Here is a 19411-nt window from a genome sequence, read left to right as displayed (position 1 = left end):
AACTGAATAATAGACACAATTTTAGCATGTATGAATTCTGCCCTACTTTTGGGAAGAACCAGCAATTCTGAATGACTTCATTTCAGGAGAAGTGAAAAGAAGCCACTTGAGAATATTTGGGTTTGACTGCATGAATTCACCATGCACTTGAATTAAAAGACTTCTCAACTGAAGGTTTCATCTTTCAATTTGTCTAGACAGATAACAGCAATTGGAAACAAAGGTCTTCTAATTAATTTTGTTTCGTGATTTGAAGGAAGCTAAATTTTACGAATACTCTGTGTTCAACTGTTCTCAACAAGAGACAGTGAGAATCATAGAAAACTAGTAACTTACAAATATTTAACATTTGAGTCCTCAAATTTCCTACCAAACTAAAAATTATTTCTATGAAAGCTTTATGTCCATAATTGAACCCATTGTCCACTGCTGCATTTTGACTTATGTTTCTAATTTCCACCAGTCAGGAGATGTTCCCCGACTTAAACTGTAATTGGATTTATTCAATTTTGCTCCAAACTTAGGCTTGCTGTAGCTTCATTACTGTCTTTTGTCTGCCCCCATCTCCATTGGTGCAAAGTACGCAAATACAGATAATTTTTAGTTGACAGTTTGCATAGCAGTGGAATCTGTAGTCAGTTACAGTCCAAATCTTTATAGACAATGAAGACACACCCATCTTTTTGTATCTATATCTATCTATATCTCTATATCTCTATATGTCTATGTCTATCTCTATCTCTATCTCTATCTCTATCTCTATCTCTATCATCTCTATCTCTATCTCTATCTCTATCTCTATCTCTATCTCTATCTCTATCTCTATCTATCTCTATCTCTATCTCTATCTCTAGCTCTAGCTCTAGCTCTAGCTCTAGCTCTAGCTATAGCTATAGCTATAGCTATATCTATAGCTATATCTATCTATATATGTATATATAAATTATATATATATATATATATGTATTTTTTAAAGATAATATCGTTAGATTCTCCCCATTTGGGGCATTCATACTCACCGTTGCACTGCTCCTTAGTGTCCCAAGGTCAATGGTTTGGTTCTGGTGGGGTTGTCAGCAGTTGTAGTCCTGTCCTAGGAAGAACAGAATGTTCATGTTGATGGCTCCATCTTCCTCACCCTAGGATCCACCATTTGGGATTATTTTTCTGCATTTGCTAACACACTTTTTTACTCCTTTGCCTTTTCTTTGTTGTTTTGGAGCTCCATGAGACATCTGGATTTATAATGTATGGTGCATTTTACATGTACTGATACTCTTTTTTTGTTCTCTTAGATATCTCTAACCTTGGTTTTGTCCAGATCTGCACTTTGCTGACCATGGCTGAGTTGTTTATAGTTACCAGTGCCAAATCTGTGCCTCAACTCTTACCATCCCATAGCTGAATTCCTCTTTACCACAACTTGTGTTTGAAGGTACAGCTCTCTTAAGGACCCTGCTGTCTGACCAGTCCTCTATCTCTTCATACTACGTCCTTATGTTAGTTTTATAAGTATCTCTGTATACATCGAGTAGCCACGTTTTACAGCTCTTTGCATAAAACTTTTATTGTTCAAAGACAAATCAAAGTGAAACAATTAGAGGTATTGAACTGGTCAGTTGGAGGAATCACAAACACAGCTGTTCCAATTGAAGAAAAGATATATATTCAGACAGAGCACAGCTGACAAGCCTCAGGACTTGTGAAGCTTTGCAAATTAAGCGTTTATGGCCTGTTGGTGGTAGTGGTACTGCTGTATTGCAGAGTTCTAAGATTGCAGCTTCCAAAACTTTAAAAAATGCACTGACTCTTGTTCCTGTACCCCGTGTACTGCTCTTAATGCCCTCAAAAGGTATAAGTCATTAACACCATGGCAATATTCCCAAGTGTCAGAAAAGAAGGAAGATCTTGTTGCTGAAGTCTGGTGTCTGTGATCTGTTGTGTGATCAGCAATACTCATTTAAAGAGGACTAATGTCTCCACGCTTGCTGAAATGGTGAATTGCAGTTGCCAAGTGTGTGACCACGTGGCTGAAGCGTGGTCAAACAGCCACCCTTCAAAGCAGCAAGCAGTGCTGCTGCAGGGTAAAAAGGAATGGGTGAAAACAGGAGATGCACCTCACCAGACAGAAAATTAGTCTCTTTTGCCAAAGACATGGCTTGAATACAGAGGACTCACTGCCTGTGCAGCCTATGCTGCAGTGCTGGGGGATGGTAAGAGACCACTGACTTTGTGAACTGAGCAGAACATGATCTGTGGTGTTCCAGCCATCTGTGGGGATCTTGGATCCTTGATGGCAGGGCTCCATGAGGAATAGTTTGCTTATTACTGATTGTAGCCACTGAAAAATCATTACTATGAGGGTATGCTGTTGCAGAGTGGAATGCCAGTTTGCTCTCTGAGCTTACGTATAGCTTTCTTATTTTTTATACCTGGTCCTCAGACAGCATAGGGATGGAGTTCCACAGAGTACCTTCTTGAATTTCTGCCACAGTGTAATATGTATAGATTCTACAAATACATGTATAATAATTGAATCAGTAAATAGAGCCATTGAAACAATGTTTATTGACATTATTTAGAAAGGTTTTAAAATTTTGTTTTAATTTTTAGTATTGGAATCAAAGTTTTGCCTTTCTTTAGCATGATCATTCTTTACCTTTTCTTAGGCAGGTACAGTGGAATTATACAGGATGATTTATGTTAGCAGAACACATTAGTTTGATGTAGTGTATTTGACACTCTGGCCCACAGCCCATGACACAGCATACACCTGAAGAGGTGTGGATCTAGGGTCAGTTGTGATCCTTTGTAATGTAATCCAGTTCAAGCCAATGAAAATAGACTGCAGACAGCAGTGTGCCAAGCAGAAGCAGGACTGACCAATGTTTCACCTGTTGGCAGTGTTGGTAGGATTGATCCTCTCCTGAAGATCTGTAGGAGCCAGCAGGAGCACAGTAAACCCCAGAGACTTCTGTAAAACTCTACAATGCAATCTGTTAGTCCTAAATTACTGTTCTACAATTAGGTTCATACTGCAGAGAGCAGGAATTAAATAAATGAGTGAGGTGTAGCACTCTGTAACTGCAGACAGCTATTTTTGAGGATGTCTTCAGTGGGGCCTAAATTAAGGTTGACCTATTTGTCATCTTCACTTTGAGACAGGCATTTATCATGCTCCTTTGCATACAGTTTGAATACCCTTTCTGAATAAGAAAGTCTGGCAGTCAATTAGTGCTTTGCCTTGAGTGACCTGCTCACCGACTTTCAGAAAGATTAAATGATGATGCAATATAGTGACATTTTATTGAAAAATAATTATAGAATGGATGGAAATAGATGTTCCTGACATGAAGGAGTAATGGACAAGGAAAAATATCATGTTCCAGTTAATCAGCAATGAACTAACTTCTTCTACTTCTATTCTCAGTAAGATGTCACTGCGCTAGACATTCTGGTGAAAATCAGTGGTAAAACCCTTTTTTTACAATAGGAAACTCATTTTTGTGTTCAGATTTCAGTAGGTGAAACTGAGTGTACTTGGCAGAGCAGAAGTTTGGGTCAACTGTTTAAAAGGTTGAGTAAACTCAAAAAAAGACAATAGTTGAGCACTGTTCTGCTGAAATCACTATACATTGTGGAGCATTCAAATATCTGCTCAGGCTACTTCTCTGCAATTTAGTTTATTGAGACATGAGACTGCCCACACTCACAAAATAAAGAAGTATTCCTAAGAATGAGTCTCCTCCCTCATGCATTTTCTGACCTTTGCATTGGTGCATCTAGTACTGAGGTCACACAGAGAATCAGGATATATTGCTGTAGAACCTGGGGATCAGCAAATCCCCAGGATGTATTATGAGGGAGGTATTCTTGCAGATTTTTCTTACCAATGCAACATAGAAAACCACGTAATATTGCTGAAATATAGAGCTATAACAGCAAACACCCACCATACTGATACTATCCTGGTGAGCACTCAGCGAACACTTTGTTGACGCTTCCACTATAGAGGCATTTAGGAACCTCACTGTGCCTATATGCAGGAAGCCTGAAGAGTATGTGTAGCTTATAATCAAAATGATTTTTCCTAGAATTAATAGCAATAAAAAGATAATCCCCACATAACCAAAGCTATGCTCATGTTTTTAACCTAACTTTTTATCACCTTCTGTTTCAATTGCTTCATGCAGTCCTGCTTGTTTTTGTCATCCTATGAAGAGAAGATAGTATGATTATATATGGGAGAAAGATTCATTTCCTCAGGCTATTTTTCAAGATTTGTCATTTGATTTTGTGTATTCCTCTGTATCTGCACTCTTCTTTTGTATACCTCAGAAAGATCTAGAAGATATTCCTAGTTCTTCAGCCAAGAATGCTTGGCAACAAGCTGCATCTTTTTGTTTAAAAATGAAGAGTTACCAATCTTTTTTGAAGTGTGGTTGTTACCCCTCTCCTGTCTCATTTCTATTTTTCAAGACTGCACATTGCAAATGTTCACTGTTTACTGTTTCAAAGAGACAAGCTGAATGCACTGCATTCAAATAAACTTAAAAATAAAATATTGAAGGGTATCCTAAAACATGTTTCAACATAATCTGTAAAAGAAAGCCCAGTGAATTTTGTATTGTAATCATCACTGCAGCACATACTGCTGGTATTTTCCTAAAGCAAATAATATCTGTCCTCTTCACTAAAATGTGTTAAGTGTTTGACAGTAATTCTACATGTTTGCTTCATTAGCAAGTAAAATATTAAGGCTTAAATACCCTTAATGGTAGGAGCTGACATTCTGTAGCTTTGACTAATTTGTATGTTTTTAAAAAGCCTTCAGATTTCTTGGTGTTTCAGTATTAGTCTTTCATATTTGAGAAGATTTTCATCAATTATTTTCCCATTCAGTTTTAGAGGAAGGTGAAGGTTATTACTGTGTATCACTGGGACAAAGTAGATGAAGGATGAGGAAAGAATTGTGGGAAATATTTGGAAATTTCATTGTTATATTGGAGAGTTTTGTTTCCATGAGAGAAGGCAGCTGTATTTTTCGTAATGTATCAGAGGACGTAGTTATAATTTGCATTCCTGTACAGCTTTCCATTTAAGGTTCTGAAGTGCTTTATAGACATCAATTAACTAAATCTTTTAGCACCCAAACTAGGTAAAGATTAAGATCCTCATTTTACAGATGCAAAAGCTATTCAGAGACAGATGAGCTAGCAATAGCTTTATTCTTTTACCTATAAACCAGAGTGCTAGTGGAAGATTTTATTGAGTGAAACAGCACATGTCACAGATGAGAACAGGAAGTTATTGAGAATTGTTCTAGACTTATTTCACTTCAAGGTGTAAGATCAAAGTTTTCTGAAATTTTGACTTGTATTTTAGCAATTACATCCTCTTTATTTTCTTAAAAAGATCTTACATCTTCTTACTATCTTATATCTAAGAATATTCTTATAATTATTGTTTGAAAAAAATAAGCTTTTCTATGTGCTCCTGAAGAGATCAAATCCAGTTTCCATGAGCTCTCTCATTTTCCAATTCTGCTACTTACACCACAGTTAGTAATTTATTTAAAATTTAAAATCTGTAAGCAGAAATACAGTGATATAAAGATGCCTTTTCACCTCATTCCTAGCTGCTGTTGATGCAACTGATTGCATGGATGTCCTAGTGCTGCCACTAGCAAACTGAAAAATAAAACAGAAAACACCAAAAGGGCAGAAACTAGAGTGATAAATGAGGATGTGCAAATTCATTTTTGCAGAAAAAGACTCAAACTGAACATGAGCCAGCAATGTGCCCTTGTGGTATAGAAGGTGAATGGGATCCTTGCCTGCATTATGGGGAGTTTTGACAGCAGGTACTCTGCTCAGCACTGTTGTGTCCAGTGCTGGTCTCCCAGTGCTAGAGAGACATGGACATCCTGGAGAGAGCCCAACAAAGAGAGGCAGACAAAGGGCCCCAAGGATGATGAAAGGAGAGGAGCATCTCACATAGTATAAAAGGCTGAGGGAGCTGGGGCTGCCCACATGTAGACAAGGAGGGGCTTATCAAAGTGCATAGACAACTGAAGGGAAGGTGCAATGAAGACAGAGCCTGAGTCTCTGCCTGAACACATTTTCACTGTGAGGGTGACTGAACACTGACACAGATTTTCCAGGGAGGTTGTGGATTCTCCATTCTTGGAGCTATTCAAAAAGCTTCTGGACATGGTCTTGGGTACTGAGCTCTCTAGGTGGCACTTCTTGAGCACAGTGTTGGGCCACATGACCTGCAGACATCCCTTCCATCCTCAACCATTTTGTATTTCTGTGAATATCCCTTATTTGATCAGTTTCTCTGTATCCTTGGGATCAGAAAATCCATGTAAGGAATTTTTTTCTTATTATGCAGTAAAACCATACATTTTACATTATGCCTGGAACAGTCTAGTAAAGTTTGATCTTTGTGTAGTTTCAATCTCTTATCTTGGAAATTCTCAATTACTGTAAAAGTAGTGCCCTCAGTCACACACACATCTCCTTCCTTATTTAGCTGTACTCAAACTTTTTATACCATCATTAATTTCAGAGCTGTATGGTCAACACCTTTCTATGTAAATCTTCTTTCTGAATGTTTAGGATGTTGTTTATTTGTTCATTTCTTACTTACAGGAAATATGTTGCTGTTTCAAAAAATGCTTATTTTTTTCTCTGTTACTTGGAAAGTTGCAGGTGTTCCAAGGTGCCATCACATGTTCTCCAAAACCTACTGATAGTCATGCTTACTAAAATATCAGAATTTTTATTCACAAAACTTAAGGGCATAACTAAGATTTTTTTAGAATCCCACAAGGCATGAAATGTTATTTATGCCTTCTAAAAAAGTATATTAGGTATACAAATGCTAATCCTCCAATTGTTTTGTGTATCATTTTACTTGAAAGTACTGACAGAAATGTCTTTGTTGGCTTTCTATAAATTTCTGTTATCTTGTTAGCGTGTTCCTCAGGTCCAAATGTAATAATGTCTTATAAACACATTTAGACTTCTGTTGGTTTTTTTTTGATAATAGACAAATCATAATCAATTTGCTTGTCATTTGCTTCCTGACTGTTAGACTTTTTATTTAATATGCATTAGCCTGAAACATTCCATGAAAAATGTGTTGAACATGAATTTTGATCTATTTCAGAGACTTAATAGATATTAATAGAGCAATAATACAGTGGCAGACACGGACCAGATTACAGCTTGTAAATTACAGCCAATGTACTGAGGGCAAACACCATTAGGAAAACATAATTTGAACATTAAATAGATTGTGTTTGTAATCAGGACATCTGCCAAAACTATATCCAAAATTTAGAGGTTCTCTAGCACACTTCTTCTGCAGCTTGAATCTATACAACCTGATGTCTTTGTCTGTCCACAATTGAATTGAGTACTCCAAAGTACTTTAGAAGGATAATTGCTACGGGAATACCAGATACAGATGCAACTTAAGTGGAGGTAATGTTGGTAAAATGTAGTCTGCCAACAGGCTTGGATGTGGAACTTTTCATCTACATTAGCTGATGGAGTGATTCCTGTCCCATGTGGGACCTCACAGAGAATCAAGAGAACTGGGTCGTTGCTTTGCTGTTTTCAGTCTTTTCCTGAGACTACACTGGCTTGTATCAACCACCTGGATAAGAACAGATTTGAGCTTAGTCTTGCTTGAAGAGGAAAGTGATCTTCCTAGCTGGAGACTGAGTGTGGCTGAAAATCAGGAGAATTGTTTGCATTTTATATTTTGCCAAGGTTTCTGGCAGTTTGTCTGCTTTGAGATTTCTGTTAAGCAAAGCAATTAGATCTTCCCAAATGTTACACTGGTCCCTGTATGAAATGTTGTCATTTTACCAACACTGTCAACATCTCCAAACACTTAAAAACCCCCAAACCTGGGACTTAATTCCATGTTGCTGATAATAATTTTGAAAAAATTATTCTGGAAAGAAAGGGTGAAACTTGAAATGCAAGATTATTTTGCATTGGACAAAGTGCCTGAAAAGTGATGAAAACCAGGTATTTTGTATCTATTCTGTCCCTGGTTTGTGTAACGCAACAGATTTGCACCACTTCTGTTGGTAGATTTTGACATTATATCTATCAGTGGGGAGCAACTTCTTTGAACTCCAAATAAAATGCTTCATAGGAGCTGAAATTTCAGATTATTAACAGGTCATAGACAGTAAATGACAGCACCACTTTTATAAAGATCCATTTTCAAAGAAGTGACTGAGAACAGGAAGGCCAATTAGAAAGCTATGGACCAGTCATCTAGCTAGAACATCATCACAGCTTAACATCTGTTTCATGTCTAGCTCTGCAAGTCAACAGGGACTTAGCCATTGATTTTCTTGGCAAACTGCTGAAATTCTTGAGTTTGCTCTCTACGTGATTCAAACTCTAATAATGTATTGGTTTATTTGTGTGAATCCTACCTCTGTCCATGTAACATCTTTCAGCAGTGGCTCTTAGACACTTCCTGCTGTGTTTCCCCATTCTGTTTTGTTTCTGTTGCTCTCTAACACTGGCTGTTGTAGTGAGCTTGTAATCATTTTCACCAAAAGTGGATTGGATGCTCAACTCTCTTACAAGGGCTCCACAGGCTTCTCACACACCAGACCATCCCCACCTTGAGGAATAAAGGGCAAGACCATTCTAAAGTTGTGTGATACTGATGGACTTCAGCATTTCCAAAGAACTTTTCCCTTTTTTGGCAATGGCCCTTCTAAAACTAGTTTTATAAATTTACATTGCACCAGAGAGCCATCAGGACCTTTTGGCCCAAAGTATTCATAACTCCACATTTTCCTTAATTGACAATATGAAGGCATTTAAATAACCAGTTAACAAATATTCTTGCCTGACAGTAGTCTTGATCACATTTAGAAGGGGACAGGAGAGGAAGTGCCATAGTGTTATTTCAGTGTTGGGGGTGTTTTCTGTAGATATTCTGCTGTATTTTACCTTTGAGCTTTGTTTTAGGCTCCCACCCTAGTTTCATGCTATTCAACCTATTTTTAAACCTTATACAGAGATCATGGCATCTTACCAGAGTGTGAAGCTGTCGCTCCATCCATGATCTGGCTCTGCCTGATTTATAGAGACAGCTCTTCATTATGCTGCACACACACTGGGACCAGAGCAGAAATGCTAGTGGTGCTCTGAAGCTGAATGTTTAGTTTGGAAGTGACAAAAGAAGGGTTCTCTGTTGTTCAGGCACCACAAAAAAGGGGAACATTTTGTATCCTCAAGGGACAAAGAGCATCATATTTGCTTTTACCCTGCCTCAACAGGAGGCACCCAGGAGACTCAGAGGCCAGAGCAGCAGACCTGAATAAGGTCTTCTTTTGATGCCTGGAGCCTCCAGGTTGTCAGGCTCCATTCCTAGACTTTAGTTATCACCCATTAGTTATCACCCATACACTTTCCTATATGCTGGAAGGACCAGTATCCCTACAGAAAAAAAAATGCCTTGAATCACTTTAAGGCTTTGCAACCTTTGCAGGTTCCCCTACATTAATATTTGTGTGTGAATACAGTAAATTAGGCAACTGTTGATTAAATTAGAGTGACCTGAGAGAAAAAAAAATAGAAGCTAAGGGAACATTCTTAAAGGAAGTGTTTTTAATGGCTCAAAATATTCAAATTGCTGCTGCTGGAAAAATCAATTTGGATTTTCATTTGTTTCTGTTCTCAGAAATGACACAGATTTGGCAGTTGTGCTCCAACATTAATGATTTAAGAGACTTAACCTTGCCTTATGAATAGAATTCAATCCAGTCTTAAGGCTAGTTGGCAATTACTGCAATAGGCATCTGCATGACATACCTTAAAACTCTATATGCATTGCAAAAATGTGGAAAGGGGGATGAGGTTTGTAGGGATACAACAAACTCAAAAGGAATTCCTAATGGTAAAACTGCATACTAATCTTTATCTAAGCACAGAGGTTATATAATGCACAACAAGATGTTGGTAGTATTTGTCTCACACTGAGAAGGCACCATGTCAGGTAATGCAGGAAAAATCAGTATTCTTGAAGAAATGAGACTGAGAGTGTTGGTGTCCCATAAAGTGCTGCCTAAAATTAAGTGAATTTTCTGAGAATAGTGGTGGAAATTGGCTACTACTATTATTCAGGTAAGTTTTTGATGTAGTGGGAAAAAAACAAGCTCTTGAAGACCTGGAACAAAATCAAGGAGTTTAAACATAAAATACTAAAGGATCCGTTCCTGATCTTAGCAGTTATTGTTCTCCCAAAATTTTAGAAAAGTGATATTCTTGATTAATATAAAATGATAAAATGGTACAAAACTATCCTAGTTTTGGTAATCTTGTTTGTATGGGCAAAGAACAGAAGAAATATGCCAAATTTTTGTTCTCGCTGCCATCTAACAGATTCCACAAGAATTTTTCCTGTCAGTGCAAATCTGCTCTGGATCTTTCTCAGTTCCTTTCCATTTATTCTTATAGGAAGTGTTAGATATTGTGTTTGTAGCAGAAGTGTTGGATTGCGATGGTGCTATCTTTCTAACATTCCCCTGAAATATTTATCTATTGGCTGTTTGAATTGTAGCTTGTCTTCACATTGGATTAGTGAATGCTTGTCACTTAAAAAGGCAGAGTAAGATGGAAAGAAGTGAAAAGTTTCAACAGGAATAGTAAAATAGAAGCATCTGTAGACTGTTTTCAAATCTTTAACTCACAAGACAATTTCTCAAGCCATTTCACGAATTTTTTAATCAGTGTTTTAAATATTCATACTGCTTTCTTTAAAGATGACCTTCTATCTGCATATAGTTACATTAGAAGAAAACTCTGGATTACTTGCATGTGTTGACTCTCATTAATGCAGAGGAGTCCTTGATCTCTTGTAGATCAAAGTATCTGGAAAATAATAACTTTAACAGTATCCATTTTCATAAAAGCAATGAAATATATAATTATATCCTGCTGCTCGTTTACTAATGCAATTGGTGCAAGACACATTTTCCTCTCTTTCTTTCTCTTAGCTAATAGTATCATTAGAATAACAGAAAATAAGGCTGAAAAGAATTTTAGGATTGGTTCTTTTGCCCCAGGGTAGGACCAGTTAGACTTGTTAAACTTCTCACAGATGATTATGTGTAACTATTATTTTGACTTTTTTTTGCAAGTTTCTAAAGTCGGCCATTTACTAGTCTCTAAATGAGCAAAACTTCAGTGGTTCTGAGACAGAGAAATAACCAGATAGACCTGCTGCCTTTGTAATTTGTATTTGCTGTCTAGCTCTAGTTGAACTGGTGTTGGTAATTCATGGACTAATGGTTTTGGTAATTCACTTGACAGCCAGCAGTTTTGCTCTATTCTCAGAAAGACTTGGGCTGCTGTGTTGGGCATTACTGAATTGCTGCTGACTGTTGCTATTTAATATTTACAATTACGCTAGATTTTGTCAAAATCCGTGAGGTGGTCCCATGACCAAGAAAGTTACACTGAAAGAAAATCTCACAAAATTTAAAATCTGTCCAGGTGCCCCAGCTCACTCTTTCACAATTGTTAACGTTAAGAAAATTTTTTATGGTCTAAGTTGAACTTTTTCATTTTAAAGTCTAATTTTGATTCCTTATTTGTTATCCTTTTTTAAAAATGAATACTGTTTTCTCTTTGAAAAACCTTTTATATTCTCATACTGTATTCTTTTGGGTCATCTTTTGGCTGAAATTTTGATTTAATTTTTTATTAGAACCCATTGTCTGTGAATAAAAATGTATTTAAAGCTTCCTTTCCTTTAGAGTTTTGCCATTGGTTACTCTGGAAAAAAAGAAGTACAGAATACTACAAAATTTTTATATTTTGGATATTAATTAGCCCTTGAAATTGATTTTTAAAATGTCCTTACACATCCATGTAGAGATTGTCATACAATCGGTAGAGACCTAAGTTTCTGATATGTAATTAAAAACCAGGAGAAAGTTATTGGCCATAATCTTTAGTTTCTGAAGTAATCTTAGCCTGTCTGTTTCACTTTGCTTATAGGCTAGATCTTGCTTTCAGAGTTGTGGTCAGCTGTAACGATATGATGTGTCAACTGTACACACTCTGTTGTACCTAGGTGCACTTGTCTCTTTTCATTAGCAGATTGTTTCCAGATAGTCTGACACAGAGTTATTGTTTAGTTTCACAAGCATAATTTCAACACGGTTGCAGATAATTATGGCTTCATGACTTTAGATAGTGCTGCTAATATCTTCTAATTATCGTAGCTACAGAAATATGTTATTTGGCCTTGCACGTTGTGTTCTGGCATGGCTGGATTGCTCACAAACTGTAAGAGTGATTCTAAAAACTTTTAAATAAGGTTAACAATCTTTTTAAGGTTAAAAATTGTATAACTATTTTGTATGTGAATTCTAACACAGAGTGATGTTTAACATCAACGTATGTGCTCACTGCTTCTGTTCTGTAGTAAACTGGAACACAGTTCTGAGGCAGCTTATGCAGCTGCATAACCTGATTAACTGATGGACTGTTGGGTACAAATCATCTTTAAATTGATTAGGTCATGGTCATTAGAGTGACAAAGAGCATTACCATATCATCAGTGCTTTCCACATCCCAGCAATCTAAATCTCAGGAAACTAAAAGCCTATGAAAAGTAAGATGAAATGCAATGTGCCATGTTAAATATTTGAAAAATCTTTTGTCAAATGATTATTGATGAAATAATAAGATCAGAGTCAGAATTCATCTCACAAAATCAGTTTTAAGTAGTCATGGGAAAGTATCTTACTGTCACAAGGTGAAATTAGAACTATGGTTGATATGGGGAGTGGGCTATAGATTTAAACACCAATGAAATGAGGATGATCAAAGGTATACAAAAAATTAATAAATATGAGAAAACATACTGAAAACCATCCAAGCATCAAGAATGGGAAAATAATTAGATATTGCAGGGAATGGCATAGGCCAGGTTGTCAGCATAAAAGCCTGAGTTAAGGATAAGTGAGATACAGAAAAATAAATCAGAGGAGTAAGAACAAGGTAAGGCACAGCAAATGGGAATGCTGCAAAAAGCAACGGCATGAAACTTGGCATAGGATTGTGAACTATGGAAGGTGATTTTATATAATCAATCTACATTCTTTGGCACCACATAATCAATTTAAATACACAGATTATCAGTTGTTTTTCCTATTTAGTCTCATTTATCAATCAAGTAGAATATTGGTTTTCAGTAGTTTGATGGGGTTTTTTAATTTGTTTTGGTGATCAAGATCACACTAACGAAGCAACTAAGCTTTTAAGTTTTTGCTGTGAATCAGAAAATTGTTCACTTATGTTAAAAAATGCTATGTATACCCTAAAATATTAAGTAGTGCGAGTCCTGTCCCTGTAGGTCCTCAGAGGTGTCAGAACCCAAACCTAAAAGGACTAGATTTCATTTGGTTTGAAGGCACTTCTATTTTTTTTTTCTGATTTCCTGGAAAAAAGATTTATTGGTCTTACCCATGGAAATGTTTCAATAAATTGTCATCAGATTTCCTTTCCTCCATTCTTCAAACAATATGTCTGATTTCAGTGAGGGTTTACACCTCCCAATTAACAGTTCAATTCCTTTAGGTCTCTTCAGAGTTACCTGCTTTTGGTGCATTTTTTTAATGCTACTTCTACTGATTTGTTTTAAGACCTTCCTACTGTCTCTTCAGTTTGATCCAGCTCTCCTAATTGCCTCTGCAAGGCACTGTGCATTGAAGACATCTAAGCAAGCTCCTCCATAGGAAACATCAGTGCAAAATGTTCATTCATCTGTATCCCTACAAGTGTGCTTTGTTTCACCCCTATGACCCAAAATTCTCCTGTTTCTCATGCTCTTCAGTTCTAGCCAGTAGCAGGTTGCAGCTGTTCTATCATGTTCTATACTTCTTAAGTGCCAGTACTAAATGCTGGGTCATGGCATGGATGTGATTTACTCTCTTGGAGATTTTTTTCAATAATCATAATTTAATAGTCAAGACTCTTTTGGAGTCTTTTTAAAATAATCATGGTCACTATGTCAGTATCATTTTGATCCAAGTCCAATAGTGTACTTAGGAAACAGTCAAGCATTGCTCCTTCTTTTCTGCATATTAGTTGTTCCAAGAAAATTCAGTTTAAATAGTGTAAAATTGTTTCTTATGTGCCATTGTGATATTTACTCCATATGTAGAAGGGTAAAACTCCTCTTCCATTATTAGTCCTCTACAATCACACCCTTTTTGCAGCAGCTCCTCTGGATAGTTAGGAAAATAGTAATAAAAATAGCAATAGCAACAAAAATAAGAATACATTTCAATATGGGCATTAAAAATTCAGCCTGTATAAATTCAATGTTTCTTATTGACAATGTTAATTTTTGTGTCCTATTTGACTATTGGCTTTCTGTAATATGTAAATGCTCCTTCACAGATGTCCCTACTGCCATATCAACCCTATATAATTAGTTCACCTTCAGTATTATCAAGCATCACATATTGGACTTTTCACCAACTTTTTGAGCTATGCTATTATCACATAGAGCCAAGCACTTAAGACCACCATCTTGTTTTTAGGTGTTTTTTTTTACTTGAAAAATATTTGAAAGGATGATCTTGAACTGATCATCTCTTTTTGTAGACCTGCTTAACAAGTTTTATTTTTTTTTTTTGTTGGCACTGTAATTCACTGTTTCCGGTTAGATGTTTATCAACTTTTATGTTAAACATTATTTAAAAATTTTATCTTTAGTTTAATGACTTAGTCCCTTAAATATATTTTAACATATTATGTTGTTTTCCTTCACACCTGTTGGCTATTTTTAAGTCTTAAAAAGCTGTTCTGTAATGATTTTAACTTCAGTTGTTGAACAAATTGTTTTTGTTGTACAGTGAGACATTTCTTTCTTTGTAGGCACATCTATCCCAAATTTTCCCAAGTCATAGTAAATTAAATCCACTATATTACTGTTTTCTGTATTATGCCTTGAATAACTCAGTGAGAGCTGACCTCTTTGTCTTGTCCTAGTCAAGACATAAGAAGCACTCCAGAAAATTGCTCTCAGAGAGATCTAAGGCTTGAACTGCCTTATAGTAGTTTTGCTTTTTGCTTTAGTGACTCTTGCATCCGCTTCCTTCTCATTGCACTGTAGTCCCTTCCCACAGCCCAAAGACATATAATTTTATTGTCCTCTCCCCTGACTGTTGTTCCTGTTGCATCCGAGTTTGCCACATTAGTTTACTTATTTTTAGCTTGTGCCAGTATACACTTAGCATAATATTCATGGGCAGAAAAGCATGTGGTAGAGCGTTTTCCACCTGTGGTTTTTATGTAAAAATGATATTTTACTGTCTGTGCAACTTGGGATATGAGCCAACAATGGAGATACCATCCCTTGACTTAGTTGTGTTTATTGCTCCCATAATAATTCCTTGATTACATGGGGTTTTTTTCCTTCAAGGTCAGTTGTCAACTAAATGAATTTAGTTCAACAGAAAGATGTTAACATATATAAAGTGGACAAATAGAAAGATCAAGAAAATATTTGGGGGAGTGTGAGAAAGCTCTAGAAGATTGTGACAGCTGAGGTCTGAGCCCCAGGAGTCAACTGGCAATACTGAGAGTCAAGCTAGGCAGAAAAGCTCAGGTTCAGGGGACATCTTAGCACGAATGAAATGATTTTTTATGGCTGCTTAAGTGAAGTTTCTGTTAAAGTCTTGGCAACAGCCCAAAGTAAGTCTGTGTTGAAGAGATTTAACCACAGTTGGAACAAATAATTCTTATGCAACAACTGAGTCAGTGCTGAGGAAGGAGTGCATGTTTTTCACTTGTGTATGCAAGAAAGAAGGGAAAAACCTCTCATCTTTTGCACATCCAAGATGTCAATACCTTGTTGTTTGTCTTGAATTTCACTTGTGGTGCTGCCTCACAGGGCTTCTGTGAGGTAAAAACACTCATAAGATGTTTAGGATTGCTTTCCTAGGATCATAAACTCTGAACCTGAGAGTTTTGTTTGCCAGGAGGCAGACTAGTTTGCCAGTTTAAATCCCTCTGACACATGATGTGCTTCTGTCAGTGTTCTTCAGGTGAGCATTGTCTTGCATTGTGAGGTCTGTGCAACAGAGATAAGCCCAGCGTCACAGCCCTGACCAAGCCTGAAAAGATAATTTTCATCGAGAAAGGAGGGATGATTCTAAATTGTAATCCAGACTGCATCTCAATCTGGATGCTTGAACCTATCTCTAGTTTGTGTCTACTGACCCATGCAATAGCCGAAAAGATTTATGTTTCTTCAGGACAAGTAAAGTCGATGGTTCATTTGCCTGACTTTTCTTTTGAGAGCCCCTGGCCATAAGAGGCATCTGTAGTTCACAACAAAGCTTCATTTGGACATGTAACCTTTCTGATCACTTTTGGAATGTCACTGCCACTGGTCAGTGCCTCTGGTGCTTTGTTTCTGAATGTTTTGCTGTGAGCAGCTCATTGAACTTCTCCTGCCACTGCCAAGAGATCTGCGCTTGTGAAACTGGTGACATGGGCGGGTGTCTGTCACCTATACACTGGGGAAGCATTGAGCCCAGTAAGCCATGAGGGATCAGGGAGCTCAAATGTGCTGTGGCAGCTGTGTAGTGTATGGCTGTGCCCCTGTGCTCTGGCTGACAGGATGAGGAGCTCTGCAGTATGTAAGAGATTTTTCTGCCTGCACAAACAAAACCCTGAGACAGTCTTTGTACTGCCTTTGGACTTAAGACATTTGAGTTTCACTCCTTTGTCTTTTCTTTTGCTAGTATTAGCATAAAGCAGTATCATTAATGTGGTTTACATTTCATGTGTGTACATGGCATCACCTTGCCAAGACCCACAAGTAAGTTTTATAGCAACAGCTAAGTATTTCATTTTTGAAATCTGAAGAATTTCTAGTGAAATTAATCATAGAGCCTTCTAAATTTGATATAATTCAATATTAATCAGATTCCATAAGTCAGAGGATGAATCAAGGCATTGCTAATAGGATACAGAATCTTTAGATCACCATCTGAAAATCAGTGCTGCTTACAGATTAGTGAGGTGGTTTCTGAGAATTGAATCTGACACTATCTTTGCAGTGTCTCTGGCAATACCTGGAGTGGATACATTCTGCAGTTCACTCCACTAAGTCTTCATTATTCATATTCAGCAACTGGTATGAAAACCCTGCATGAAAATCAGGGCATAAGGTGGGATGATGCACCCAGCTATGTAGGAAATGAATATTTCGGTATATGTACTGAAATGTTGAACCTCAGAGCACTTGCAGGGGGCATAGGTTAGTCTGTGACTGTAGATAAGACATCTCCAAATTAGCTCAGGAAGTGGTTGCAAGAATGGTTGCACTGACATGTCATCTTCATTGCTGATCACAGTTTGTAGAGCCCTGGGCAGGTGGAAACTTCACAGAAATTTTTGCAGTTCTTTCATGGATGACAGGGGGTTCCCTTGGGTATCAGCTTAATGACTTCTGTAGATATTCTAATGGTTTTGGAAATAACCAAGAATAGTATGTAGAAAGATAGCAAATGAGTGAAATATAAGGTTTTCGTTAGTGAATATATTTTTACTATTTTGTTTCTACAGATACTCAGCCATTACTACAGTACCTAAATAGCTTCCAGCAATATATTAACATGTGCAAATGGTCTCAGTCATGAGTAGCTTTTCCTTCTTTCATACTCTTTTCAACTTGAAACCTCAGGGCATATTTCTTTAAGGAAAAAAATTGGTATGTGGTTTGTGTAAAAGTGTACATAATTTTTTATTTCATATCATTATGTATACATAAATGTATAGATATAAAATACTACATCTTTGTATTACAAAGACTATATGTTATAGGTTACTCTATTTTATATATATTTATATATTGCCTTTTTGGAGCCAACAATGAGGAGATTCTGAATATTTTGAGAAGGAGATTCCATTTAAGGTAGTGATCAAATGCAATGGAAAATTTAATATATGGAGCAAAGACAGCATCGAAGCAAATAACTTCATGACCAGTATGCCAGCTGAGGCTGCAGGCTTGATATTTGTTGAATGAAAGCAGAAAAATTATGCTTTGCTTCTGAGATAGGAATGCTTCAAGCCTTTTGAAGAGTACAAAAGGATTACAGCTTTGCATTAATGTTCTACTGAAGCCAGTGAAAGAAAGGTGCTCTCTAAGTATTGTAGCACAGCCATGAAGTATGTTTTCCATAGCATTCTCCTAGAGAAACTGATTGCTTGTGGCTTGGATGGCTGCACTCTGCTGGATAAAAACTGGCTGGTTGAGCCCAGAGAGTGGTTGTGAACAGATTTATATCCAGTTGGCAGCTGGTCACAAGTGGTGTTCCCCAGGGATCAGTGCTGGGGCCAGTCCTGTTTAATCTCTTTATCAATGATCTGGAGGAGGGGATTGAGTGCACCCTCAGTCAGTTTGCAGATGACACTAAGTTGGGCAGGAGTGCTGATCTGCTGGAGGGTAGGGAGGCCCTAGACAGGGATCTGGACAGGCTGAAATAGTGGGAAAAGGCCAATTGTGTGAGGTGCTACAAGGTGAAATGCTGGGTCCTGCACTTGGGTGACAACAATCCCATTGCACACTGCAGGTTTGGGAAAGAGCAGCTGGAAACTTGTCCAGTGGAAAAGGACCTGGGGATGTTGCTTGACACCCAGCTGAACATGAAGCCAGGGTGTGTCCTGGTGGCCAAGAAGGCCAATGGCATCCTGGCCTGTATCAGGAGTAGTGACCAGCAGGACCAGGACAGTGATTGTCCCCCTGTACTCAGCACTGGTGAAGGCACACCTTGAGTGCTGTGTCCAGCTCTGGGCCACTCACTTTAAAAAGGACAGTGAGGTGCTGGAGCAGGTCCAGAGAAGGGCAACAGAGCTGATGAAGACTCTGGAGCACAAGTCCTGTGAGGAACAGCTGAGGGAGTTGGGGGTGTTTAGACTGGAAAAAAGAAGGCTCAGGTGGGTTCTTATTACTTGCTACAGCTGCCTGAAAGGAGGTTGTAGCAAGGTGGGGCTTGGCCTCTTCTCCTGGTAACAAGCAATAGGATGAGAGGAAAGAGTCCAAGTTGCACCAGGGGAGGTTTAGATTGAACATTAAGAAAATGTTTTCACTAAAAGGGTTGTCAAGCATTGGAACAGGGTGCACAGGAAATGGTTGAGTCACTACCCCTGGAGGTATTTAAAAGCCTTGTAGATGTGACACTTAGGGAGATGGTTTAGTGGTGGACTTGGCAGTGCTAAGATAATAGCTGGACTCAGTAGTCTTAAAGGACTTATCCAGCTTAAATGTTGGCTCTGTGATTCTGTTATGTACGTGGATACCTAACTTCTTTAATGGATGTTTGTTTAGGATG

This window comes from Lonchura striata, chromosome 2, assembly GCF_050655825.1.
Source record: "Lonchura striata isolate lonStrDom1 chromosome 2, ASM5065582v1, whole genome shotgun sequence".
Taxonomy (NCBI): Eukaryota; Metazoa; Chordata; class Aves; order Passeriformes; family Estrildidae; genus Lonchura; species Lonchura striata.
The sequence above is the reverse complement of the archived record's forward strand: the minus strand, read 5'-3'. Positions refer to the sequence as shown.